The sequence below is a fragment of the Mesoplodon bidens genome (genome assembly GCF_964165515.1).
Source record: "Mesoplodon bidens genome assembly, chromosome: 5".
Lineage (NCBI taxonomy): Eukaryota > Metazoa > Chordata > Mammalia > Artiodactyla > Ziphiidae > Mesoplodon > Mesoplodon bidens.
In genome coordinates this window covers 79,115,243-79,143,203 of record NC_138161.1, presented here as the reverse complement: position 1 = coordinate 79,143,203, position 27,961 = coordinate 79,115,243, and the positions used below count along the sequence as shown (strand labels likewise).

At 38.4% G+C, this 27,961-nt stretch overlaps 1 protein-coding gene across 1 annotated transcript in view; it reads right to left on the bottom strand.

Annotated features, from left to right (window-relative positions):
* Positions 1 to 27,961, bottom strand: part of PPM1L (protein phosphatase, Mg2+/Mn2+ dependent 1L) — a 322,971-nt gene that overhangs the window by 49,158 nt on the left and 245,852 nt on the right. The window lies entirely within an intron of this gene.

Here is a 27,961-nt window from a genome sequence, read left to right as displayed (position 1 = left end):
CTGAATAGATCTATAATAGGTAAAGAGATTGAATTAGTAACCAAAAAACTTCTCATAAAAAGCCCACGTCCAGATAGATTCACTAGCAAATTCTACCAAACATGCAAAAAATAATCAATACCAATTCTTCACAAATTTCAAAAAAACAGAAGAGAAAGGAACACTTACAATTCATTCCATGAAGCTAGTGTTACCCTGATAACAAAACCAGACAAAGGCATCACATGCAAATAAAAGGACAGGCCAGAATCTCCTATAAAAATAGTTCAAAAACGCTCAACGAAATAGTAGCAAACAAAATCTAGCAACATATAAAAAGTAGTATATGCCATGCTCAAAAGTAATGTATCCTGAGAATGCAAGATTGGTTCAACATATGAAAATCAATGTAATACACTGTATTAAGAGAATAAAATTAAAAAACCACATGATCAATATGTTCAGAAAAAGCACTTGACAAAATCCAGTACCCTTTCATATAAAGATACTCAACAAATTTGGAATAGAAGAGAATTTGCTCCAGGCAAAGAACATCTACAAACAATGTAGAGCAAACATCCTACTTAATGGTAAAAGACCAAATGCTTCCTCTCTAATTGAGGAACGAGACTAGGATGTCAGCTCTTGCCATTTCTATTCAACATTGTACTGGAGGTTCTAGCCAGGGCAATTAGGCAAGAAAATGAAATAAAAGGGCATCCAAAGTGGAAAGGCAACATAGATGACATGATCTTGCATGTAGAAAGTTCAAAGGAATCCACACACTCACTCACACAAAAACTAAAACTGCTAAATGAGTTGGGCAGGTTGTAGAATCCAGTAGTAAAAATACTATTTGTAAATGCTAGAAATGAACACCTGAAAATAAAATTAATAATTTCATATGTAGTAGTATTAAAAAGGTAAACTACATAACAATATATTTAACAAAAGAAGTGTAAGACTTGTATGCTAAAAGCTACAAAACACCATTGAAAGAAATTTTAAAATATCTAAATAAATGGAAAGACATCCACGTTCATGGATTAGAAGACTTAACACTGTTAATATTACAACATTCTCAACATTGCTCTACAGGTTCAACTCAATCCCTGTCAAAATCACAGCTGTTTTGGGGGGGCCAGAAATTGGCAAGCTGCTTCTAAAATTGATATGGTAGTACAAAGGACCCACAATAGCCATGTTAAAAAATGAACAAGTTGGAGGACTCAGACTTCTCAACTTCACAACTTACTACAAAGCTACAGTAATCAAAAGTGTGATTTTGACATAAAGATGGACATATGAATCAATGGAAGAGAATTGAGTGTCAAAAATAAACCCTTATTCTTATGGTCAATTGATTTTTGACAAGAGCGCCAAGATAATTCAATGGGGAAACAGTAGTTTCTTCAAGCGGTGGGACAACTGGATAACCACATGTGCTACAAATAAGATGGATCCATGTGGATCCTTACCTCACACTATATACAAAAATTAACTTAAAATGGGTCATAGATCTAAATATAAGAATTAAAACTACGACACTCTCAGAAGAAAACATAGGGGTAAACCTTTGTAACCTTGTATTAGGCAATGGTTTCTTAGATATAACAGCGAAACACAAGTGATAGATAAATTGGACTTCAAAATTAAAAACGTTTGACTTCAAAGGACATCAACAAATAAGGGAAAGACAACCCACAGAATGGGAGAAAATACTTGCAAAGCACATATCTGACAAGGAATTTGTATCTAGAATACATAAAAAATCTTTTACAACTCAACAATAAAAGACAATCCAATTTTAAAGTGGGCAAACTTCTCTCCAGAGAAGATGCACAAATGGCCAACAGACACATAGAAAGATGCTCAACATTAGGGAAATGGAAATCTACAGTAAGATACTTCTTCATACCTACTATGACAGGTAAAATTAAATAGACAATAATATCTGTTGGCAAGGATGTGGAGAAACTGGAACCCTCATACATTTCTGGTAGGAATGTGAAATGATGCAACCACTTTGGAAAACAGTTTACTAGTTTCTGAAAAAGTTAAACATGGAGTTATCATGAGACCCAGCAATTGCACTCCTAGGTATATACCTAAGAGAAACGAAAATATGTCCACACAAAAACTTGTACATAGTTTACATACTGGGTATTCATAATATCCCAAAAGTGGAAACAACCTAATTGTCCATCAATTGATGAATGGATAAACAAGATGTGGATACCCATACAATGAAATATTATTAAGCTATAAGAAGGAATGGAGGACTGTTAGATGCTATAACACAGATGAACTTTGAAAACATCATTGTGCTAAATGAGAGAAACCAGCCACAAGAGATCTCAACTTGATTCCATGTATATGAAATGTCCAGAATAGGCAAACTTACAAAGATAGAAAGTAGTTTAGTGGTTGCCTAGGGCTGGAGGGTACGGAGGTGGAGAAACAGGGAATGGCTACTAAAGGGTACAGGGCTTCTTTTGAGGGTGATGCAAACATTCTAAAATTGAAGAGTGGTCTGTGAATATACCACGAACCACTGACTTGGGACACTTCAAAAGCATATATTTTATGGTCTTTGAATTATGTATCAATGAAGCTGTTTTATAGATAAATAAAAAGAAAACAAGCACGTATACTTCAAAGCACGTATACTCTGGCTTCTCCTGAGATCCTGAATAATCTTTGCTAAGAAGCAAAATGTGGTGTCAGACACCAAATTTGTTCCTCTAGAAAACTAAATCTGGTAGAAGTAATGTAACTGTCAGCTAGAAGCTAAGCACCCCAGCTGGGAGTCTCTGGTGTTTCATTTCATTGTCTTGCCCTTTCTGCAGCTGTTTACATGGTCCCCCTCAATCTGGACTGTATGTGTTGTGCAGAGGCTGCCTCTCTCTTCCCCTTTCATTCTAGTTTCTGCATGTATGGTAGCACATGGCCACATTTATCCAACTGAATCAAATGCAGATGGAGATGCAGAGGATTGCAACATCAGTAACGGTGTCTGTAACTGAAGCTTGGATAGCAAAATGATCACTGTGAAGCGAAATGAAACGATCGACCTAAGTGGACTTTTATGTGATATCTTATGGAGCACAGTCAGGAAAGCTCAATCCTAAACAACAAAATGCCTTTGGGGGCCTCTTCACCTTCTGAATGTTCACTCCACAGAGGCATCAAGCAATTTATTTCAGAACATTGGTAAGAGGACAGCAATAAAACCAGTCCTTGAGCCAAAGGCCAATATTAAGCTCTTTTCTATCACTGTTTTTATATTGTGTTTGTTTTGGGCTTTTTTGTTCTTTTTTTAGAAATGCCACCTCTAAGCAACTGGACATAGGTTTGAGGTTTAAAAGAGCAGAAGAAATGTTTGGGTTTGCTTAGTTCTGTGCTTGCTTTTCCTCAACTGTGATCCAAGGACTTTGAAAGGACCCCATTTTAACTTGAAATTCTAAGTACTTGTAAACAAATTCCTTCGGATGGCAGCAACTTATTTTCATCACATTCATCTAACTTTGTCTTTGGTTGAAATTGCCCAGATATGCTGCTGCAATCTAGAGTACGTAACTGTTAGAAGAGCTGATGAGCGACGTCCTGTTGAACGCGGCATTTCTGGATTTAAGACGCTCTGCGAGTGTAAGAAGCTCTAATTATAAAACGAGAAGCATCAGCCACAGTAGCAGCTGCAGGCATTAGTGACAAATGATTGTTTTGTACTCCTGCTACTTCTAATGTTTCAGGATGGTGTTTCCGAAATCACATTCAACTGACTTAGGATAAACAAACTCCACCCTTTGAAAGCACAAAAGATATCATCAATGGCCTGGCTCAAACTTACAGGGAAATGCAGGCCTAAAAACCAAATCTGCTCCCTCCACAACCTGCTCTCCTTCTATGTAATGATTCATAAATCAGTTTAAAAGAACCTCGTCATTTCTGAACAGCAATTTAGTGATTCAAATAGAGAATCAAACTCTACTGAACCCAAAGATTTTATTTTTATAGGATGCTAATGAGTGTGTATGAGAAAATGGAGAGAGTGGGTGTGTGACCACAGGGAAAGGAAGAGATTCCATCATAATTACCTTCTTCTCTCTCCCACTCTTGAGCTGCTAGTCCAAGAGCAGAGAAATTACCATGTGGTAATTTGTCTCCACCATTAAATAGTGAGCTCCTTAAAAAGACTGCATTTTCTTTATCTCTGCAAGCACGGGGCATAGCACAGCTTCTGCTCAAAAAATGTTCCTGAAGGAAGGGAAGAAAGGGAAAGGTAGGAAAAAAGGAAGGAAATTTGCCTTGTCTTGCCTAGTGAGCAGTGTTACTGTTGGCAGCCTGTCTCTGGCACATGATTAGGGTGTTTCTTGGGGAGAGAGGGAGGGAGGATGTCTGGAGTACAGGCTTTAAACTGTGGCATTCTTTTTTCTTTCTCATGACCAAAGAGGATATCAATTCTGGCTTGGACTGAGAAACTGATAACTTCATGGAAATTTGAGGAAAGGAAAGAAAGGAGAGCCAAAATAGGTTGGCAGCCTAGGCTTTGCAGCAGTTAGATACAATAATAGGGGGTATAGTCATTTTCCCTTGCTGTGTAACAATTTATTGTAAATTCAGCAGCTTAAAACAACACACATTTATTACTGCACAATTTATTTGGGTCCCAGGAGTCTGGGCATAACTCTACTGGGTCCTCTGCTCAAGAGTATCCCAAGGGTACAGCCAAGGTATCAACAGAACTGTGGTTCTCATCTGGATCTTGGTGTCCTCTCCAAGCTCATTCAAGTTGATGGCACAATTCAGTTCCTTGAAGTTACAGGACTGAGGTTCTCATTTTATTGTTGGCTGTTGGAGGGGTGGGGGTGGGCTCCCTGTCAACTCCTAGAGGTCACCCTTAGTTCCTGGTCACATGGGCCTCTTACAACACGGTAGCTTCAAAGCCAGCAGGAGTAGTAGGCGATGACTGCCCCATCACCTTGCTCATATAAAATAGCCCAAACAGGGAGCCACTAGCCCAGCATATTTGCACGTCCCTCCCACACTGAAAAGAGGGAATTATACAGGGTATGTACACCAGGGTGCTGGAATATTGGGACCATCTTAGAGTTCTCACTACCACAGGAGGTTCTGACAAGTGCCAAAGGAGGGCCAACTCATTCATCACTTAATAGAAAAAGGTATAGACTTTCCCTTGTGTTTCAGATTTCTATTGTTAGTCATTAAAGGATACTTCCCTTACTGTGGGCCAGGAATCCACAAACTTATTTATGGAAGAATTATAGGTAAATGAGATCCCAGAGTGATGGGAGTCTGGGCAGTTGCCTGGAGGTTGTGGAGCTTGAAACTCCTCTCTCCACACCAACAAAAGAAGATCCTTTTCTTTTTCTTATCAAGGATACTCAGACCTAACAAAAACATCAATTAAGCACCACAACAGCCAAAGGCAATCTAAATATCCTACAAAACCAATGCAGTTGCTAAGGCTATACCGCCAGAGTGACTGGAAAGACTTCAGTATGCCCTTCCCTGACCTCCTCCTGCTCCCTCCCACCCTGAAGTTGGTCTTTCCAATTCCCTTGCTTTTCATTACAGTTTAATCACAAAGGGATGGCTCTCTAAGGAATATATTGTTTAGTTTAGTCATGTCTTTTTTTCTTTCTTTTTTTTTTTGGCAGTACGTGGGCCTCTCACCACTGTGGCCTCTCCCGCTGCAGAGCACAGGCTCCGGACGCTCAGGCTCAGCGGCCATGGCTCACGGGCCCAGCCGCTCCACCGCATGTGGGATCTTCCCTGACCGGGGCACGAACCTGTGTCCCCTGCATTGGCAGGCGGACTCTCAACCACTGCGCCACCAGGGAAGCCCAGTTTAGTCATGTTTTATTTAACTTTTCAAAAATAGAACACTTCTTTATATATTCTTCTTCAACTTGTTTTTTTCATCTAATATTATATTCCTGAGATTTACCCATGTTGACATATGTAGCTGTAATCCATTCATTTTCACTGATTTATTGTATTCCCTTAATTGTACATAACATATTTATTTATCCATTTTCCTGGAGATAAGTATTTTTGTTTCCAATTTTTCTTTTCTAATTGTAAGCAAGTGACTACAAATATTCCTGCACATGTCTTCTGATACAAATATGCACATTTCTCTAAGAAAAAAACCCAGAAGATGGGTCTGTTGGGTCATGGCATGTGCACATTTTCAAGTTTGCTGAATAGTGCCAAATTATTTTTCAAAGTGCTTCTACCAAATAACATGCTTAACTGCAGAACTCTTGTTGCTCCACATCTTTAGCAACACTTTATATTGCCAGCTTTTTAATTTTTGTTAATCTGATATGGATAAAATGGTGTCTCATGGTGATTTAAATTTGCATTTGCTTGATCAGTAATGAGGTTGAGCAGCTTTTAAAGAGATATTTCTATTTCCTCTTCCCTGAAATGCCTGGTCGTGTTAAAATCATGTTCCTCAATCAGCTTTATCAAAATGAAGCTGTTATTTTGATTGCTACTTGATTGTCTCCTTTGCTTTATTTCTCAATTGCTTATAAAGTTAAGAAGGAAAAAAGTATTGTGTCCTATTGAAGAAATTAAATAATGAACAGGACTACGAACCAAGATGGCGGAGTAGAAGGACGTGCTCTCACTCCCTCTTGTGAGAACACGAGAATCACAATTAGCTGCTGGACAATCATCGACAGGAAGATACTGGAACTCACCAAAAAAGATTTGCCACATCCAAAGACAAAGAAGAAGCCACAATGAGATGGTAGGAGGGGCGCAATCACAGTAAAATCAAATCTCATAACTGCTGGGTGGGTGACTCACAGACTGGAGAACACTTCTACCACAGAAGTCCACCCACTGGAGTGAAGGTTCTCAGCCCCACGTCAGGCTTCCCAACCTGGGGGTATGGCAATGGGAAGAGGAATTCCTAGAGAATCACACTTTGAAGCCTACTGGGATTTGATTGCAGGACTTCAACAGGACTGGGGGAAACAGAGACTCTACTCTTAGAGGGCACACACAAAGTAGTGTGCGCATCGGGACCCAGGGGAAGGAGCAGTGACCCCAGGGGAGACTGAACCAGACCTACCTGCTAGTGAGGGAGGGTATCCTGCAGAGGCGGGGGGTGGCTGTGGATAACTGTGGGGACAAGGACACTGGCAGCAGAAGTTCTCAGAAGTACTTCTTGGCATGAGCCCTCCCAGGGTCTGTCATTAGCCCCTGGTGGGGCTAATGACAGACTCTGGGAGGGCTCATGCCAAGGAGCACTTCCTTGTACTATCTTCCCAGGTAGGCTCCAGTGTAGGGTTGCCTCAGGCCAAACAACCAACAGGGAGGGAACCCAGCCCCATCCATCAGCAGTCAAGTGGATTAAAGTTTTACTGAGCTCTGCCCACCAGAGCAACAGTCAGCTCTACCCACCACCAGTGCCTCCCATCAGGAAACTTGCACAAGCCTCTTAGATAGCCTCATCCACCAGAGGGCAGACAGCAGAAGCAAGAAGAACTACAATCCTGCAGCTTGTGGAACAAACACCACATTCACAGAAAGACAGACAAGATGAAAGGCAGAAGGCTATGTACCACATGAAGGAACAGGAAAACCCCCCAGAAAAACAACTAAATGAAGTGGAGATAGGCAACCTTCCAAAAAAAGAATTCAGAATAATGATACTGAAGATAATCCAGGACCTCGGAAAAAGAATGGAGGCAAAGATCGAGAAGATGCAAGAAATGCTTAACAAACACCTAGAAGAATTAAAGAACAAAAAAACAGAGATGAACAATACAATAACTGAAATGAAAACTACACTAGAAGGAATCAATAGCAGAATAACTGAGGCAGAAGAACAGATAATTGACCTGGAAGACAGAATGGTGGAATTCACTACTGCGGAAGAGATTAAAGAAAAAATAATGAAAAGAAATGAAGACAGCCTAAGAGACCCCTGGGACAACACTAAACGCAACAACATTCACATTATAGGGGTCTCAGAAGGAGAAGAGAGAGAGAAAGGACCAGAGAAAATATTTGAAGAGATTAGAGTCGAAAACTTCCCTAACATGGGAAAGGAAATAGCCACCCAAGTCCAGGAAGTGCAGCGAGTCCCATACAGGATAAACCCAAGGAGCAAAACGCCAAGACACATAGTAATCAAATTGGAAAAAATTAAAGACAAAGAAAAATTCTTGAAAGCAGCAAGGGAAAAATGACAAATAACATAAAAGGGAACTCCCATAAGGTTAACAGCTGATTTCTCGGCAGAAACTCTACAAGCCAGAAGGGAGTGGGACACAAAGTGAAGAAAGGAAAGAATATACAACAAAGATTACTCTACCCAGCAAGGATCCCATTCAGATTCAATGGAGAAATGAAAAGCTTTACAGACAAGCAAAAGCTAAGAGAATTCAGCACCACCAAACCAGCTCCATAACAAACGCTAAAGGAACTTCTCTAAGTGGGAAACACAAGAGAAGAAAAGGACCTACAAAAACAAACCCAAAACAATTAAGAAAATGGTCATAAGAACATACATATCGATAATTACCTTAAATGTGAATGGATTAAATGACCCAACTAAAAGACACAGGCTTGCTGAATGGATACAAAAACAAGACCCATATATATGCTGTCTACAAGAGACCCACTTCAGACCTAGGGACACATACAGACTGAAAGTGAGAGGACAGAAAAAGATATTCCATGCAAATGGAAATCAGAAGAAAGCTGGAGTAGCAATACTCATATGAGATAAAATAGACTTTAAAATAAAGAATGTTACAAGAGACAAGGAAGGACACTACATAATGATGTAGTGATCAAGGGATCAATCCAAGAAGATATAATAATTATAAATATATATGCACCCAACATAGGAGCACCTCAATACGTAAGGCAACTGCTAACAGCTATAAAAGATGAAATCAACAGTAACACAATAATACTGGGGGACTTTAACACCTCACTTACACCAATGGACAGATCATCCAAAATGAAAATAAATAAGGAGACAGAAGCTTTAAATGACACAATAAACAAGATAGATTTAATTGATATTTATAGGACATTCCATCCAAAAACACCAGATTACACTTTCTTCTCAAGTGCACATGGAACATTCTCCAGGATAAATCACATCTTGGGTCACAAATCAAGCCTTGGTAAATTTAAGAAAATTGAAATCATATCAAGCATCTTTTCTGACCACAACGCTATGAGATTAGAAATGAATTACAGGGAAAAAAATGTAAAAAACACAAATACATTGAGGCTAAAAAATATGTTACTAAATAACCAAGAGATCACTGAAGAAATCAAAGAGGAAATAAAAAAATACCTACAGACAAATGACAATGAAAACACGATGATCCAAAACCTATGGGATGCAGCAAAAGCAGTTCTAAGAGGGAATTTTATAGCAATACAAGCCTCCCTTAAGAAACAAGAAAAATCTCAAATAAACAATCTAACCTTACACCTAAAGGAACTAGAGAAAGAAGAACAAACAAAACCCAAAGTTAGCGGAAGGAAAGAAATCATAAAGATCAGAGCAGAAATAAATGAAATAGAAACAAAGAAAACAATAGCAAAGATCAATAAAACTAAAAGCTGGTTCTTTGAGAAGATAAACAAAATTGATAAACCATTAGCCAGACTCATCAAGAAAAAGAGGGAGAGGACTCAAATCAATAAAATTAGAAATGATAAAGGAGAAGTTACAACAGACACCGCAGAAATATAAAGCATCCTAAGAGACTACTACAAGCAACTCTATGCCAATAAAATGGACAACCTGGAAGAAATGGACAAATTCTTAGAAAGGTATAACCTTCCAAGACTGAACCAGGAAGAAATAGAAAATATGAACAGACCAATCACAAGTAATGAAATTGAAACTGTGATTAAAAATCTTCCAACAAACAAAAGTCCAGGACCAGATGGCTTCACAGGTGAATTCTATCAAACATTTAGAGAAGAGCCAACAGCCATCCTTCTCAAACTCTTCCAAAAAATTGCAGAGGAAGGAACACTCCCAAACTCATTCTATGAGGCCACCATCACCCTGATACCAAAACTAGACAAAGATACTACAAAAAAAGAAAATTACAGATCAATATCACTGATGAATATAGATGCAAAAATCCTCAACAAAATACTAGCAAACAGAACCCAACAACACATTAAAAGGATCATACACCCTGATCAAGTGGGATTTATCCCAGGGATGCAAGGATTCTTAAATATACACAAATCAGTCCATGTGATACACCATATTAACAAATAGAAGAAGAAAGACCATATGATCATCTCAATAGATGCAGAAAAAGCTTTTGACAAAATTCAACACCGATTTATGATAAAAACTCTCCAGAGAGTGGGCATAGAGGGAACCTACCTCAACATAATAAAGGCCATATATGACAAACCCACAGCAAACATCATTCTCAATGGTGAAAAACTGAAAGCATTTCCAATAAGATCAGGAACAACACAAGGATGTCCACTCTCACCACTATTATTCAACATAGATTTGGAAGTCCTAGCCACGGCAATCAGAGAAGAAAAAGAAATAAAAGGAATACATTTTGTTAAAGAAGAAGTAAAAGTGTCACTCTTTGCAGATGGCATGATACTATACATAGAGAATGCTAAAGATGCCACCAGAAAACTACTAGAACTAATCAATGAATTTGGTAAAGTTGCAGGACACAAAATTAATGCACAGAAATCTCTTGCATTCCTATACACTAATGATGAAAAATCTGAAAGAGAAATTAAGGAAACACTCCCATTTACCATTGCAACAAAAAGAATAAAATACCTAGGAATAAACCTACCTAGGGAGACAAAAGACTTGTATGCAGAAAACTATAAGACACTGATGAAAGAAATTAAAGATGATACAAACAGATGGAGAGATATACCATGTTCTTGGATTGGAAGAATCAATATTGTGAAAATGACTATACTACCCAAAGCAATCTACAGATTCAATGCAATCCCTATCAAATTACCAATGGCATTTTCTTGGAATTAGAACAAAAAGTCTTAAAATTTGTATGGAGACACAAAAGACCCCGAATAGCAAAAGCAGTCTTGAGGGAAAAAAGCAGAGCTGGAGGAATCAGACTCCCTGACTTCAGACTATACTACAAAGCTACAGTAATCAAGACAATATGGTACTGGCACAAAAACAGAAACATAGATCCATGGAACAAGATAGAAAGCCCAGAGATAAACCCATGCACCTATGGTCAACTAATCTATGACAAAGGAGGCAAGGATATACAATGGAGAAAAGACAGTCTCTTCAATAAGTGGTTCTGGGGCTTCCCTGGTGGCGCAGTGGTTGAGAGTCTGCCTGCTGATGCAGGGGACGTGGGTTCGTGCCCCAGTCCGGGAAGATCCCACATGCTGCGGAGCAGCTGGGCCCGTGAGCCATGGCCGCTGAGCCTGCGCGTCCGGAGCCTGTGCTCCGCAACGGGAGAGACAACAGTGAGAGGCCCGTGTACCGCAAAAAAAAAAAAAAGTGGTTCTGGGAAAACTGGACAGCTACATGTAAAAGAATGAAATTAGAACACTCCCTAACACCATAAACAAAAATAAACTCAAAATGCATTCGAGACCTAAATATAAGAGCAGACACTATAAAACTCTTAGAGGAAAACATAGGAAGAAAACTCTTTGACATAAATCACAGCAAGATCTTTTTTGATCCACCTCCTAGAGTAATGGAAATAAAAACAAAAATAAACAAATGGGACCTAATGAAACTTCAAAGCTTTTCCACAGCAAAGGAAACCATAAACAGGACGAAAAGACAACCCTCAGAATTGGAGAAAATATTTGCAAATGAGTCAACAGACAAAGGATTAATCTCCAAAATATATAAACAGCTCATGCACCTCAATTATTAAAGAAACAAATAACCCAATCCAAAAATGGGCAGAAGACCTAAATATACATTTCTTCAAAGAAGACATACAGATGGCCAAGAAGCACAAGAAAAGCTGCTCAACATCACTAATTATTAGAGAAATGCAAATCAAAACTAAAATGAGGTATCACCCTCACACCAGTTAGAATGGGCATCATCAGAAAATCTACAAACAACAAATTCTGGAGAGGGTGTGGAGAAAAGGGAACTCTCTTGCACTGCTGGTGGGAATGTGAATTGGTAGAGCCACTATGGAGAACAGTATGGAGGTTCCTTAAAAAACTACAAATAGAACTACCATATGACCCAGCAATCCCACTACTGGGTATATACCCTGAGAAAACCATAATTCAAAAAGACACATGCACCCCAATGTTCATTGCAGCACTATTTACAATAGCCAGGACATGGAAACAACCTAAATGTCCCTCAACAGAGGAATGGATAAAGAAGATGTGGTACATATATACAATGGAATATTACTCAGCCATAAAAAGGAACGAAATTGGGTCATTTGTTGAGACGTGGTTGGATCTAGAGACTGTCATACAGAGTGAAGTAAGTCAGAAAGAGAAAAACAAATATCGTATATTAACACATGCATGTGGAACCTAGAAAAATGGTACAGATGAACCGGTTTGCAGGGCAGAAGTTGAGACACAGATGTAGAGAACAAACGTATGGACACCAAGGGGTGAAAACGGTGGTGGGGTGGGGATGGTGGTGTGCTGAATTGGGCAATTGGGATTGACATGTATACACTGATGTGTATAAAATGAATGACTAATAAGAACCTTTTGTATAAAAAAATAAATAAAATTAAGTTAAAAAATTAAAAAAAAACTAATACTAAACTTTCTTTGGGTTATTTGTATGGAAATATGTTAATGTAAATGTTCAGACATTATATGAAATTCCTAAAAATCTTATTTGTTCTGGTATAATGTTATAAGTCATAATTCTAGTTATTATTTTAAAATGTATATCTCAGAAATAACTAAATTTCCTTGTCAATTGCATTATTATGAACTTTCATCAAAGCTTTAATCGTGGTCATTTTTAAGTCTTTTGTCATTTACAGACAGTTCTGGGTGTACTCTGATGCTTTTTCAAAAATGTTCCTATAAAAGGGTTTCATCTTCAAGGAATTCATGGAAAAGACTCTGACAAGTACAGGTTTCTGGTAACTGACTACTGCTGAACTGAATGAATAAGCATTTTTAGAACTCTAATGGAAAACAGATGAATAAAAGTGCTAACAAAAGATCAAGATGAAAAATAAATTAGTTACATGGGACTGAGTGAACTGATGAGGATGATTATAATTTTTTGACTATCTGTTTGAATAAAAAAAAATAATGAACAAATTTGACTACATAAGATTTCAGGACTTAAGTACATGTTCAAATAATTTGAAGTGCTAGAATACTTCAGAGTATAAACTTGAGTTATGCAGTATGTTGTCTTTTCTAGGTTGACCACAACATTTTACAGTTAGCTTGGCTTAAGATTTTAGAAGTTAAGACCAACTTGCCTTATGACATATTATCTCATTAATGTGTTATTGTGATCCTAGTGGACATACATCATGCAATAGATGCTCAGCAAATATGAGCAGATTGACTGATGATACAGTATGGCAAATAAAACAAACTACTCAAATTTATTTGTGAATTCATTCTATATACAAAACTCTTTCTAATAAATAGTGCTTTGATTCTGTTTTCCTTCTGAATGAATTTCCAGGTTTGTAATATTTTAAAGTCAGCTATTGACCTCACCAAAAAGTATCCAGAACTTATCCTCCTAGTTTAAAAAAAAAACCTCAGAATTACCAAAAATGTCTGAATTTGGATTGAGATTTTGAGCATCATATATAGTATTATCTAAAGTTGATAATCAACTAAATTCAGCAAATAGCCTTATCCTACACTCCAGTGTTTCCAAAGTGGTTTCCATGCAGTACCAATTCAGCTTTACATAAATAGAGGTTATTCACTAAAAGGGTTCAGGCTTTAGTAAGTTTGGGAAAACCAGGTTATCAAGTTAAAACAGTTAAACTCTCAGTCTTTATAGAGTCTTTAATGTACTGTCAAATGGTGGACCCCAAGTAGAAACATGGTTATGCAACATACCCCAAATGTTTTTCTAGAATACCTGGGTCCCAAGGTACATACATTGAAAATGTGCAGCTCTGCTTTGATTCTCTTGTCATCAGCTTCCTATAATAATATAATTCTTTGTTAAATTTTTTTCTGACCATTAAGTTGTATTTTTTAAGAAATATTATTCTTGGATTTAAATTTTATATCAGTTTTATAGTAATAGGCAGTGTGTAATAAATATTTACACTACAAGAAAAATAGTCATATTCCTGAAATTCTACACATTTCCTTTTTAAAAAGGTATGATTCAAGTTCATTAAAATGCTAATTAAATCTGATCCTAAACTAATTATTCTTTGTCATTAAGTGTAGTTTGACATTTTACATAATATGGTATCTTAAATCCAAATAATAAAAAAAAAACCAAAGCAATAACATTGGAATTTCATTTATAAAAATATCTATGCCATCTTTCATGTTAATAGAAAAATGACAGAAGCTATGAAAACCACTTGATATTATTACTGTTGAAGAAACAAAATACATTTGAAGATTTCTACTTGAAAAATTCCTGTTTAGAGCCAATTTACTTGTAAAATGAAAAGAGTGTTTTTTAAAATTGACTCGTCATGGTCTTTTACGTGTAAAGGCAAATCCTGTATTTGTGATTTGCCATGGAGCATTCTTCTATAAAGATGGTCCTTCCTGCTGCAGAGAACAGGCTTGCCAGCATTTAATCTATGAGGAAGCAAACACATTCACACACAGTCTACATGCAAATTTAATTTGGTTTATAATCTGCTCAGTTTCTTTTAAGATTGATACCTGAATTAAATAATGCCAGGATATAGGCCCCATTCATTCTTATAAAGACAGGCTGGCACCTTTGCACCAAGGACAAAATGGGACACGGCAGAGGATTTAAACGAGTGAATTACCCTCTCTCTTTGACCACTGAAATGTTTTCAACTTCCCATGACAATTCTGAGCTTAGTAAAATTATAACACAGTAGGCATAATGGGCACTTTACATCTGAGGTTGGCATATACTTATGAAGATGGAACCCAGTGGACTTTCAATAAAACCCTCAAATGTAGGCAGTTCATTAAGCTATGTGCTAGAACCTTGAGGGTCTTTGGAGAATAGGAAAATTGGTAAAGAAATGAAAATGCTGCTGAAGAGCCAATCAGTATAATAAGTTGAGTAAAGATGCTCAGACTCCATAATTGGGCTGAAAAGAAAATTGTAACCCTGCTCTATATCTAATCTCCGTCAAACCCCTTAGAGTTCCAACAATTTGCTGTTTACTGTCTTCTGTGACATTCCCTTTTCTCTTTAATTTTCACCATGGCATTGATTCAAACGTTCTTTAACTTGAACTCATTTGGGGGAGAGTTTTACCATGTTCCCTGAGCTAGCTGGAGACACACTCTCAACTCCCTCTTTCTAAGGCGTCACATGCAAAAACAAAAGCTATGAATCACCTCTCTTCATAGTTCTACTTTAAAAACAATGACGTATCCCATAAATCTATTCATTTCCAGATAGAAATACCAGCTGAAATATTTTAAACTAGTTCTTTCATGATCTGGCCAGATAAAAAGAAGAAAGTGAATTGTGTTTGGTTCAGACAACATTCCAAACATCATCTAAGAAACTGGGAGACAGACTCTTCTCCTCCAAATGAATACTTAATCCATGGGCATGTGCTATACTCTTAAAGATTCATTCACTGGTTAACCCTTCAGAAAGTTTCCGTATCATGGACATATCATTCTAATCAGGGCCCAGTCTAAAGAAAATTGAGAATTAGTAAAGCTGCTCTCGACAAGCTTCCCGTTCCCTAATCTGGTGTCCTATCACTGTGTCCTTCATGCTCAACCTTTTTTCTCTCCTACCAAAACCTATTTGTATTATGCTTTACTTCTCTGACAGGGACATGATGAAATAATAGTTTCCTGCAAAAAAGCAGTTCCTCATGTGTTTTCTAAGCCCTATTTAGAATTGCCCACTAGACAGTACAACCTGGATGCCCTGTGAGCACCTGAAACCTGAATTAACATCTTTCTCCCTCTCTCCCCCTCCTGCAACCTGTTGCTACTTCAGCGTTCTGTATCTTGGTTAGGTCATCATCATTCACTCATTTGCCTCATTTAGAAATCCGAGAGACAATTTATCACACTGTAGTAGAATTATTTGTTTGCATAGTTGTTTCATCCACAAGACTGTTAGCTTTTTTTTCATTGTGGTAAAATATACATATTTATCATTCTTTTCATTGAAGTATAGTTGATTTACAATATTGTGTTAGTTTCAGGTGCACAGCAAAGTGATTTGCTTATATATATATATATATATATATATATATATATATATATATATATTCTTTTTTTCAATTCTTTTCCATTATAGTTTATTATATTGAATATAGTTCCCTATGCTATACAGTAAACCCTTGTTGTTTATTTTATATATAGTAGTATGCATCTGTTAATCCCATACTCCCAGTTTATCCCTATCCCCCCCTTCCCCTCTGGTAACCATAAGTTTGTTTTCTATGTCTGTGAGTCTGTTTCTGTTTTTGTAAATAAGTTCATTTCTACTATTTTTTAGATTCCACATATAAGTGATATCATGTAATATTTGTCTTTTTCTGTCTGACTTACTTCACTTAATATGATAATCTCTAGGTCCATCCCCGTTGCTGTCATCGTATATATATACAACACTTCTTCTTTATCCATTCATCTGTCAGTGGACACTTAGGTTGCTTCCATGTCTTGGCTACTGTAAATAGTGCTGCTATGAACACTGGGGTGCATGTATCTTTTCAAATTAGAGTTTTCCAGAAAAGATGAAAAGACCGTTAGTTCTTTAGGGGAATATGATGAGTCTCTCCCAGAATACAGCACCACACAATACTGCCTAAATGAATACATGTTTGATGTTGATAGAGATCATAGTCAAACGCAATTAACTGCATATATATATATATATATATATATTTTTTTTTAATTAGCTGCTAGAATGCTCCCAAAGGAATTACAGAGTTGGGAAAGCTTCCATAACTGGGTATCCACTTTGCATGAAGCTTTGATAAATGAGTATAAACGGCTAATTCCAAAGCATCTCAGGAAGCCAGATGTCATAGGTGATATAGCCATATTTCTTGTTGACCTGGCCAACCATGAATTTAAAACCAGGAAAATCCTTTCCATAAGATTCCAAGACTGGAAATTCTGGGCCCTCCTTTTTCCAAGTGGGGATATACTTTCACAAGGGCATGCAATAAAAGGCATACACTGCATTCAGATTGGCTGGGGGTAACTCACAATACCCACCTGTTCTAATGAATAAAAAGGGTACTCAAGTTCTGTGAAGGGCAGTATTTGGCTTGGAGGCTGCCTGCACACACACTGAGCAGGGTTTTTTTCTTTTTTCATTCAGCAAATGTTTATTACTTAAGATAAATCATATACTTTGCCACAGTCTATGATTTTAATAAGATAGGTTAACATAGCTTGTCACAGATTTCATATTGAGGTATGTGTGCAGTGGGGAGGGCAGCTAATTAAAATGCAGTGTGTTAAGTGCTAAGATATATGTTGTAAAGGGAACTTTTTACGCACAGGGGCATCACTCCATACCTGAGTGGTAGAGAGAAGTGATATCTAGGCAGAGATCACCATCTTCTAAATACTTTGTTAATTAACTGATTATTTGTTGCTTTGCCTTCTTTTCTTTTTTTTTTTTTTTTTTGGCCTTGTGGTGCAGCACGTGAGATCTTAGTTCCCCAACCAGGGATCAAACCCATGCCCCCTGCAGTGGAAGCGCAGAGTCTTAACCACTGGATAGGCAGTGAAGTCCCGCCTTCCTTTCTTTCTAAAGGCAAAATTGAGCAGGTTTTAATTAGCCAGTCCAAATAACAGCTAGCTTGGTAAGCTGATTCTTGCTGAAGAAATACAGCAAACCAATAAGAGGATCATTGAATCCAGTTGGACAAAAAGAACTAGAGCTAAAATATTTACTCTGACATGAAACAGAAGGGCCCAGACCGGGCTCAGCTGCATGTCACAAGAAAGCCTTCTTCTGAAGACAGGTCCCAGGTGGTAGGTGTTGGAGCTAACTCAGAGGATTTAATTAGTGAATGCAGCTGAAGGATATAAATAATGACCAGTTTAGAAATGTGGCTGGCGTCTTCTGATCAGTCAGCGCCAGCATTAATAGAACACATCTGCTGGAAAATCTCCTTTAGGGTTTCAGATCACATTCAACAAATTGCTTTTACTATAACTGCATTATCTCCAGGCCTTGGCACAGAAGTTTTATGAAGAACTTGCACATATCAGTGCAACAACCATATTTCAGTCCACTGCTGACTTCACTGAGGTACCCTGTAAATACCTACTTAGTTTTCCAGTGAGTCTGGAAGCACTGAAGTGAAAGAAGGATCACCAGCATTATCTCAAAAATGAGACCGGGTCTGCAGTGGGATTCTAGGCTCAAACTGCTAAAACCTGGAAAGTAGACCCAGTATAGTGCAAGATTATATTATAATGCTTTTGGTGTGTATGTGTATGGGGGGGTAGAGAATCCACTAACGATTTTCCCCATTCACTCCCCCTTTGCTCTTCTCTCTACCAACTACCTTCCACACACCACACACACCTAGACTTATTGCTCCTTAATTTACAACTGTGACCTCTCCCCAGGGAGCAACTCTCTCCTATAACAGCTCCTTATATATGGAAGTGGCGTTGCCAGCACACAGCACTGGGGAAACTCAGGCATACTTACTTTGCTCCAAGCCTGGTTGAATTCAATTGCTTGGAGGTGGTATATTACACCTCCCCAGACATCCCCAGCCAGAAGATGAAGGCAAAGACAGAGATAATCTGAAAAGTTAGTGCTTATCCTACTATTCTACTTTCTACTACTATTAAAAATCTTGACTTGGAAAAAGGAAGTGTTATTGTTTGGCTTTGTGAGCCAATGGTATCAATTCCCTAAATTTGAGAATCTGGAGCATAAAAACAACATGGATATTTAACATTTGGGGGTTGATGTGAGAAACAATTCTGTTAAGTGACACAGTGAATGTGAATATCTTGTGTAACAGAATTTTAGGGAAAGATAAATCCTGGCAAGCATTGCTTCCTGCGCATAACTAAAAGGGTGTAGCAAGCCAAAATGTTTGCTTTTAAAGTACAAAGGATTCAGTAGGACATATAGCTTGCAGCTGGTTTTGAGCTTTGCTTTTGTGACTTTCTAGTTTAAAAAAAGAAAAGCTTTGGGAAAGAACAGAAAAGGACAGTCTATATACAGTCTTTTTATCTCACCACCTTTTCTGACTCAGACTAATTTGTGGTCAGAGGCAAGGGAGGAAGGTGGAATGAGTGAAATCAATAGGTTCTTACACTACTTTTTAAGAGGCTGCAGAAAGGGGGTATTGACTTCAGAGGGTGAGAGATGAATGAGAAGAGGGGTTAGGTTACAAATCTGGTCAGACTGAGATGTCAAAACATTTGCATTGAGATGATGTAGAAGGTCGATTTGCATCTGATTTTAAAAAAACAAACACTGCATCTCTGTTATGGGTACTATGTGGTCACACGTTTTTTAAATTTCTGAGTAAATTTATCTTAACTTTCCATATATAAGTTTACATAATAATAAATGTTTCATTCTCAAAAGAGGGGAAAAACTGAAACCGCCTATGGGGACAATACTGTGGGCAAACTAACCAGCACACTTCGTTTTACAATTCATCAACACCACCCAGGTACCTGGCAACTGATAAAACACTGCAGAAATTCCTATTAGCATTGACTAATCAAAGAGTCACTTGCAAAGGGATATTTTTTGAGACATTTCTCCCCCTTCACTGGCTGCTCCTCAGGCCCTGCAGTTTCTTATTTCCCCATGTTGATGTGGGCACCCTAGGGCTCAAGTCCACAGAACTCTTCCTCAGTTACACTTACTCCCTAGCTGGTCTCATCCAGTCTAATGGTTTTAAATATCATCTATCTGCAGATGATTTCCAAACTTTTATTTCCAGCCCTGATCTTTCCACTGAGCTTCAGACTCATACATTCAATTACCTGCTTGACCTAACTTAGCATCTCAGACTTAACACGTCCAAAACTAATATCCTGATATAATCCCAGCAAGTGTGTTCCTCTTGCAGTATTTCCTGCCTCAGTACAGTAACTCCATCCCGATAGCAGCTTGGGCCAAAACACTTGGAGTCATCCTACACTCTTCTCTCTCACCTCACATCCAATTCATTAGAATCCCCACTGGCTCCACCTTCACAAGGTACCCAGATCTCTCACCTCCTTGCTACCATTTGGTCTCAGCCACCTTCATTTCCCTCCTGACTTGGCTCCCTGCTTCCCTCTTCTCCCTCCTACAGTCTATTATCTGCTGCCAGAGAGACCACCTTGCTCAGCATTCTCCAATGGCTCCCATCTGATCACAGTGAAAGCAAGGTCCATATAATGGCCCATGAATGCTCTGCCCCCAGCTTGTAAATAGTGCTGCTATGAACACTGAGGTGCATGTATATTTTCAAACTACAGTTTTTCGAATATATACCCAGGAGAGGGATTTCTAGATCATATGGTAGCTCTATTTTTAGTTTTTTTTTTTTTTTTTTTTTTTTTTTTTTTTGCGGTACGCGGGCCTCTCACTGTTGTGGCCTCTCCCGTTGCGGAGCACAGGCTCCGGACGCGCAGGCTCAGCGGCCATGGCTCACGGGGCCAGCCGCTCCGCGGCATGTGGGATCCTCCCGGACCGGGGCACGAACCTGTGTGCCCTGCATCGGCAGGCGGACTCTCAACCACTGCGCCACCAGGGAAGCCCTTATTTTTAGTTTTTTAAGGAACCTCCATACTGTTTTCCATAGTGGTTGCGCCAACTTATATTCCCACCAAGAGTAGGAGAGTTCCCTTTTCTCCACACCCTCTCCAGCATTTATTATTTGTAGACTTTTTTTTTTTTTTTTTTTTTTTAGATGTTGGGGGTAGGAGTTTATTAATTGATTTATTTATTTTGGCTGTGTTGGGTCTCCGTTTCTGTGCGAGAGCTTTCTCTAGTTGCGGCGAGCGGGGGCCACTCTTCATCGCGGTGCGCGGGCCTCTCACTGTCGCGGCCTCTCTTGTTGCGGAGCACAGGCTCCAGATGCGCAGGCTCAGCAGTTGTAGCTCACGGGCCCAGTTGCTCCGCGGCATGTGGGATCCTCCCAGACCAGGGCTCGAACCCGTGTCCCCTGCATTAGCAGGCAGATTCTCAACCACTGCTCCACCAGGGAAGCCCATATTTGTAGACTTTTTGATGACAGCCATCCTAACAGGTTTGAGGTGATACCTAACTGTGGTTTTGATTTGCACTTCTCTAATAATTAGCAATGTTGAGCATTTTTTCATGTGCCTGTTGGCCATCTATTTAGGAGAGATGTCTTTTTAGTTCTTCTGCCCATTTTTTGCCTGAGTTTGTTTGTTTGTTTGTTTGATATTGAGTTCATGAGCTGTTTGTATATTTTGGATGTTAACCCATTCTTTGTCACGTTGTTTGTTAATCTTTTCTCCCATTCCATAGGTTAGCTTTTTGTTCTGTTGATGGTCTCCTTTGCTGTGCAAAAGCTTGTAAGTTTGATTAGGTCCCATTTGTTTATTTTTGTTTTTATTTCTTTTGCCATGGGAGACTGACTTAAGAAAATATTGATGCAATTTATGTCCAAGAGTTTTCTCTATGTTCCTTTCTAGGAGTTTTATGATGTCATGTCTTACATTTAGGTCCCTAACCACTTTGAGTTTATTTTTGTATATGGTGTGAGGGAGTGTTCTAATCACAATCTTCTACATTTGGCTGTCTAGCTTTCCCAACATCACTTGCTAAAGAGACTCTTTTCTCCATCGTATATTCTTGCCTCCCTTGTCTTAGATTAATTGACCATAGGTTAATGGGTTTGTTTCTGGGCTTTCTATTCTGTTCCATTGATCTATATGTCTGATTTTGTGCCAATATAATACCATGCTGTTTTGGTTATTGTAGCTTTGTAGTATTGACTGAAGAGTGGAAGGGTTTGTTCTTTTTCCTCAGGATTGCTTTGACAATTCTGGGTCTTTTGTGGTTCTACAAAAATTTTAAGATTATTTGTTCTAGTTCTGTGAAAAATGTCATGGGTATTTTGATAGGGATGGCATTAAATCTGTAGATTGCTTTGGGTAGTCTGGCCATTTTAACAATATTAATTCTTCCAATCCAAGAGCATGGGATATCTTTCCATTTCTTTGAATCATTTTCAGTTTCCTTTATCCATATCTTATACTTTTCAGTGTGTAGGTCTTTCACCTCCTTGGTTAAGTTTATGCCTAGGTATTTTATTTTTTTGACACGATCTTAAATGAGATTTTTTTTTTACTTTCTCTTTCTGCTATTTCATTGTTAGTATAAAGAAATGCAACAGATTTCTGTATATTAATCTTGTATCCTGCTACCTTGCTGAACTCGTTTATTCTAATAGTTTTTGTACAGAGTCTTTAGGGTTCTCTATATAGAGTATCATGTCATCTGCAAATAGTTACAATTTTACCTCTTCCCTTCCAACTTGGATACATTTTATTTTTTTTTCTTCTGATTGCTGTGTCTAGGACTTCTAATACTATGTTGAATGGAAGTGGTGAGAGTGGGCATCCTTATCTTGTTCCAAAATTCAGAGGGAAGGCTTTCAGCTTTTCACCATTGAGTATTATGTTGGCAGTGGGTTTGTCATAAATGTCTTTTATTATGTTGAAATATGTTCCCTCTATGCCCACTTTGGTTAGAGTTTTTATCATGAATGGATGTTGAATTTTGTGAAGTGCTTTTTTGTGTCTATTGAGACAATCATGTGTTTTTTGTCTTGTCTTTTGTTAATGTGGTATAATCACACTGATTGATTTGCATATGCTGAACCATCCTCGGGACCCTGGAATGAATCCAACTTGATTATGGTGTGTGATCCTTTTTATGTATTCTTGGATTTGGTTTGCTAATACTTTGAAGAATTTTGCATCTATATTCATCAAAGACACTGGCCTGTAATTTTCCCTTTTTGTAGTGTCCTTGTCTGGTTTTGGTACCAGGGTGATGGTGGTTTCATAGAATGAATTTGGGAGTGTTCACTCCTCTTCAGTCTTTGGGAATAGTTTGAGAAGGATAGGTGTAAGTTCTTCCTTGTGTGTTTGGCAGAATTCCCTAGTGAAGCTGCCCAGTCCTGGACTTTTGCTTGCAGGGAGATTATTATTATTATTATTACTTTTTTTTTTTTTTTTTTTTTACCGATTCTATTTCACTTCCAGTAATTGGTCTGTTCAAATTATCTGTTTTTTCTTGACTCACTTTTGGCAGGCTGTATGTTTCTAGAAACTTGTTCATGTCTTCTAGGTTGTACAAATTGTTGGCATATAACTATTCATAGTATTCTCCTATGATTTTTTTGTATTTCTGCAGTATTGATTGTTATTTTTCCTCTTTCATTTCTTATTTTGTTTACTTGGGTCCTCTCTCTTTTCTTCTAGGTAAGCCTGGCTAGAGGTTTGTCGATACTGTTTATCCTTTCAAAAAGCAGCTCTTGGTTTTATTGATCTTTTCTATTGTTTAATTGATCTCTATATATTTCCTCTGATCTTTATTATTTCCTTCCTTCTGCTGACTTTGGGTTTTGTTTATTGTTTTTCTAAATTTTTTTAGGTGGTAGGTTAGGTTGTTAATTTTTCTTGTTTCTTGAAGAAGGCCTGTATCACTATGAACCTCCCTCTTAGAACTGCTTTTGCTGCATCCCACTGATTTTGTAAGGATGTGTTTTCATTTTCGTTTGTCTTGAACTATTTTTTGATTTCCCCTTTGATTTCATCCTTGATGCATTGGCTTTTCAATAGCATTTGGTTTAGTCTCCATGTGATCTTTTTTTTTCCCCTGTGGTTGATTTCTAGTTTCATACCATTGTGGTCAGAAAAAAAATGCTTTGAAATTATTTCTATCCTCTCAAATTTGTTCAGGCTTATTTTGTGACCTAGTACGTGGTCCATCCTAGAGAATGTTCCATGCACACTTGAATGTGTATTCTGTTTGTTTTTTGTTTTGTTTTGTTTCCGAGGTAGTGGCCTGTAGATATCAATTAAGTCCACCTGGTCTACTGTGTCATTTAGGACCTCTGTTGTCTTGTTGATTTTCTGCCTGGAAGATCTGTCCTTTGACGTCAGTGGGGTGTTAAAGTCTTCTATTATTGCATTTCTGTAAATTTCTCCCTTTATGTCTGTTAGTATTTGTTTTATACATTTAGGTGCTCCTATACTGGGTGATATATGTTAATGAGTGTAATATCCTCTTCTGGTATTGATTCCTTTATCATTATATAGTGTCCTTCTTTGTCTTTCTTTATGATCTTTGTTTTAAAGTCTATTTTGTCCAATAGAAGTATTGCTTTCCCTGCTTTCTTGTCATTTCCATTTGAATGAAATATCTTTTTACATCCTCTCACTTTCAATCCATATGCCTTTCGCCCAAAAGTGAGTTTCTTTAAGCAGCATATTGTAGGTTCTTGTTTTTTATCCAATCTGCCACTGTTTGATCAGCACATTCAGGCCATTGACATTTAAAGTAATTATTGATAGGTATGTACTTACTGACATTTTAAACCTTGTTTCCCAGTTGATTTTGTAGTTGTTCTTCATTTCTCTCTCTCTCTTTTTTGTTTTCCTTTTGTGGTTTGGTGGTTTTCTTTTGTATTATGCTTGAGTTCCTTTCTTTTTGTTTTTTCTGAATTTACTGTATGTTTTCAATTTGTGGTTACCCTAGTTTTCAAGTACGTTGACCCATAACTATATCTATTTACTTTAGACTGATAGTCATAAGTTCAAACACATCCAAAAGATCTACATTTTTTATTCCCTTTCCCCACATTTTGTGATTTTTGATATCCTATTTACTTCCTCATATTTATCCCTTTGTTGTTCTTTGTAGTTATAATCACTATTACATTTTTTTGTGTGTTTTTAACCTATGTACTTACTTAAGTGATCTTTAATCCTTTCATATATTTGCCTTTCCTACTGTGATTTTTCCCTTTCCTATAGATTCTTGCTTCTCTTCTATTCAGAGAAGACCTTTCAATATTTCTTTTAGGTTAGGTTTAGTGTTGTTGTATTCTTTTAGTTTTTCTTTGTTGTTGTTTGTTTTTGTTTGAGAAGTTCTTTATTTCTCCTTCTATTTTAAATGATAATCTTGCTGGGTAGAGTATCCTACGTTGAAAGTTCTTTCTTTTTAGAACTTTGAATATATTATGCTACTCCCTTTTGGTCTGCAAAGTTTCTGCAGAGAACTCAGCTGACAGCCTTATGGGGATTCCCTTGTAACTGACTCTTTGTTTTTCTCTTGCTGCCTTTAGAATCCTCTTTATCTTCAACTTTTGTCAGTGTAACTATGAAATGTCCTGGTGTGGGTCTGTTTGGGTTCATCTTGTTTGGGACCCTCTGTACTTCCTATGCCTGGACATCTATTTTCTTCTTTAGGTCTGGGAAGTTTTCAGCCATAATTTCTTCAAATACATTTTCAATCCCACCCCCCTCTCTTCTCCTTCTGGAACTCCTATTATGCATAGGTTGGCATGCTTTATATTATTTTACAGATCTTGTGTATTGCTTTCATTTTATTTTTTTATTTGTCTTTCTGTCTGCTGTTCTGATAGGATAAATTCCATTATTCTATCTGCCAGATCACTTATTTGTTCTTTTTCATTATTTATTCTGCTATTCATTGCTTCTAGATTAGTTTTTATCTCAGCAATTGAGTTGTTTAATTTTGATTGGTTCCTCTTTACAGTTTCTAATTCCTTGTTATGGTGATATGCCTTTCTAACAATAATCTTTCTTAGTTCCTTTAGGATTTTTATTACCTCCTTTTTGACTTGGGGTGTAGTAGACTAGTGAGGTCTGTTTCATTATTTATTCTTTCAGGGGATTTCTCTTGTTTTTTTAATTGGGAGTAGTTCCTCTGCTTTTTTATTTAACTTAACTTTCTCTGTCTCTATGAATCTAGGAGAAACAGTTATCTACTGTGGTCTCAAAGGGGTATTTTTAAGTGGGACCATCCCTGTATAGACTGTGTGAGTCCAATATTTTTGGTGTGAGGGCTGTTTTTGGTATGGATGTCAGCCATGTCTTTCCTCAGAGTGTGCTGGCCATTATCCCCTTAATAATGGGTGTGATTGGTATTGTGGTATCCAGAGCCTGAACTGGATTTTGGGCAGGACCTCCTCTTTGCTCTGTGGCTGCCACAGCCCCGTCAGGGTGGGGTCTGCTCCCCAGTTGTTGCAGTAGAGACCCTGGGGTCAGATTTTATAAGCCTCCATTGCCCAAAGGAGCAATACTTTGTCTCAAAGGAGTGTTGAAGCATGTGAGTCCCCTGCGGACACAGCGAATCTATGTGCTGTTTATGTAGGTGTCTGCAGTTCTACCCAGAAGGAGCCCAAGGTCGCATCCCTTTCTATGTTGTGTTTGTCCCACACCTAGTGTTAGGCTGGTGCTGGGGGCTGGGGCGTTGTGGCTGCAGGAATTGAGGTGATTGTGCTGCTGCCTGGGACTGGGCTGCCTCTGAGAGGGCTATTCTAGGACCTAACCTCCCTGCCCCCCACCAGATCCAGCTCCAAGTTGTGGTGTGAGGTGGGGGGAAGTGGACAGCTCCCGCCAGGAAAGGAACTGCTGAGTATTCCTCCCCAGAGGCTGTCTGCTGAAGACACACAATTCTGTGATGCTACCTGGTGTATGTACCAACGAAGTCTGTCATTGTCAGACCCACCCCCAACCCTATTCCCTGCCATGTGCGAGCAGACAATGGGCTCCAAGGTTCAGCTTGGATCACACCCCAGGCCCTCTGGGTTTCTCTGGGCAGCTAGAATGAGTCCTCTCTCAGGGCCTGTCTGCCCAAGTTTCAGCACCTAGCTGCTGTGAGTACTGGCAGCTCTGCTTGGCACACATGTTGAGCTGGGAAGTGCAGTGAGGTGGCAGGTGGCAGCGCACTGGTCTTTTTTGGCACTGATTGCTAGCAAGCCAGCATGTGTGCACTCCTTGGCATCAGAATCCAGGCTCCTCCAGCCCCTCTTTCTGTGCCAGTGGACCTCTCAGGATGTGAGGGGCTTCCCAGAGTAAGGGTGTGCCTGTGCAGACACTCCCTCCTTCACAGGTCCCTCCCATGATGCCTTTTTGTCCCATCCCACCCAATTACGTGAGGATCTTTCTCGCAGGTTTAGTTGTATAAGAGATCTTCTGCCAGTTACCAGTTGATTTTCTGTGAGAATTGCTCCACATATAGATGTATTTTTGATATCTTTGTGGAGGAAGGTGAGCTCCATGTCCTCTTACTTCACCATCTTGATCAGCCACCCCCCACCCTGCCCTTAACTACTTTTAGGTATACTTTTCAGTTGTATTAACTATATTCACATTGTTGTATAAGTAGAACTTTTTCATCTTGTAAAATGGAAACTCTATACCAATCGAACAAGTCCCCATTTTCCCCACCCCTAGCAAGCACCATTCTACCTTGTGTATCCATAGATTTAACTACTCTGGATATCTCATAAGTGTCATCATCCACTATTTAGCTTATTTCACTCAGCATAATGCCCTCAGGTTGATCTATATTGTAGCATGTGATAAGATTTCCTTCTTTTTAGAGGTTGAATAATATTCCACTGTATGTACATACCACATCTTCTTTATCCATTAGTCTGTTGATGAACATCTGAGCTATTTCTACTTCCTGGCTATTGTGAATAAAGCTGCAATAAACATGGTTGTGCCAATACCTATTCAAGATCCTGCTTTGAATCATTTTGGACATATTACCAGAAGAGAGATTGCTGGATCATATGGT